This window comes from Orycteropus afer, unplaced genomic scaffold (genome assembly GCF_000298275.1).
Source record: "Orycteropus afer afer isolate SDZICR_OR568_19922 unplaced genomic scaffold, OryAfe1.0 scaffold00187, whole genome shotgun sequence".
NCBI classification, from domain to species: Eukaryota; Metazoa; Chordata; class Mammalia; order Tubulidentata; family Orycteropodidae; genus Orycteropus; species Orycteropus afer.
The window spans coordinates 3,648,509-3,650,565 of record NW_006921774.1 but is presented as its reverse complement, the minus strand read 5'-3'; positions in this window follow the sequence as shown (position 1 = coordinate 3,650,565).

Genomic DNA, 2,057 nt, shown 5'->3' with positions numbered 1-2,057 from the left:
GTATGGGTGGTGGAAGAAGGTAGTTCTGAATAACAACCATGTGACCAGTTGCAGAACTGGACTGAGATTATTATATTTCTTCATTGTATATGTGCATTAAATTTTTTTTTCCTTCTGATAGGAATTGTGAAATGAAAACGAGGTTAATGTGTTTCCGTTGTACACGTTAGTGTTTCATGTTAGGTGCAAATATGACATTATAATTGCCCTTTTCTAGAGATTATATATACATATGGGTAATAAGATGTGTACAACTGCCACATTGACAAGGGGTGTACTGTGATAGTTGGAGCTGCGTGTCAACTTGGCTGGATCAGAATTCTATATGGTTTAAGTAGTTGTGATGTGGGTTATTCCCATGATACGATAGGATGTATGTGTTGTGAGCAGCCAATCCATTGAAAGGGAGTTTCTCTAGGGGTGTGGCCTGTTTCCAATATATTTATGGACATCCTGGGAAAAGAGACACTTTTCTGTGGATTGAGATTCTGATGTGCTGCCTACAACTGTACATGAGTGAACAAACCACCATTCAGCCTGGAATTCTTGGATTCATCATTTGTTGGAGTCAACAGCCGTATACTGCATGCCAATCTTGAGCTCATCAGCCCCTACAGCTTCATGAGTCATGAAAAGCCTCCAGCTTGACATTTGATCCAAGAACTTAGGACTTGCCAGCTTCTATAACTGTGTGAGCCATTATCCTAAGATAAATTTATCTTTCTCTACATGTATATATAAGCTTTACTGGTTTTGATTCTTTAGAGAACCCAAACTAACACAGTCCTGATGTTACCAAGCCACATGGCAGGTCATTAATTCAAGTCCATTGAAAATCCCAAGATTGGCAGAGCATGGCAGTCTGCTGTACAATGACATGGCTACATGCAGGGTTCAAGTGTGCCATAGGCTAGAGATCATTCCCAAACCTGTTTCTTATAAATGGGAAGCATACCACACACCCAAAGCAGCTACTCAGCTGCTCCAATAGATTCCACCATGGAGTTAATTACCAATCTCACCATGGGGAATACTACGTTCAGATGCCCAGCCACTCAAACAGGCCCAGCCAAGTTGACCCACAAAGTTAACCACCACAGACATTTTAAAAAATGAAAAGCCGTTCCATGCTCATGTATTGAAAGACTTAATACAGTGAAAATCTCAATTCTACCTAAAGCAAACTACAGATACAGCACAATTCTGATACAAATCTCAAAAACATTCTTTATTGAAATGGAGAAACTAGTGACTTAATTTACAGAAAAAAAGAAACCTCAAATAGCCAAATATTGAAAATGAGGAAAGCAGGAGGGCTTGAAATCTATACAACCATTGTAATAAAAACAATTTGGTATTGGTTCAATGACAGACACATAGACCAGTGGAATAAATTTGAGAACTCTGAATAAAACCCAGGCATTTTTGGATAATTGGTTTTTGACAGGAGCTCTGGTAGTATAGTGCCTAAGGCACTTGACTGCTAACCAGAAGGCTGGAGGTTCAAATCCACTGGCCACTCCTCAGAAGGAAAGTTGGGCAATCTACTTCCATAGTGATACCGCCTCAGCAACCCAAGGAGGGGTCACTATGAGTCGGGTCTGACTCGACAGCACATAACAACAAAAACAACAAAGTCCTTTCAGTGGAGCAGAAACAGTCTCTTCAATACATGGTGCTGGTGAAACTAGATATTCACCTGCTGAAAAATTAAACTAGACTCATACTTCACACCAATAACTAATTCAAAATGGATCAAAAACCTAAATGTTAAACCTAAAACAATAAAATAAAATAAAAACCGTTTTCTCAGGGAGAAAACTATGGTAGCTAATCTTTTACAAAAATAGGATAATAAACATTACAACAAACATAAGAACAGAAGAGGACAAAATAGATAAATGAGATCTCATAAAAGTTAAAAACATATGCTCATCAAAAGACGTTAGTAAAAGAGTAAGTATACAGCCTACAGACTGGGAAAAAAAGTATTTGGAAATGATTTATCCAATAAGGGTATTATCTCTAAAATATACCATAAACTGCAACAAATTCAA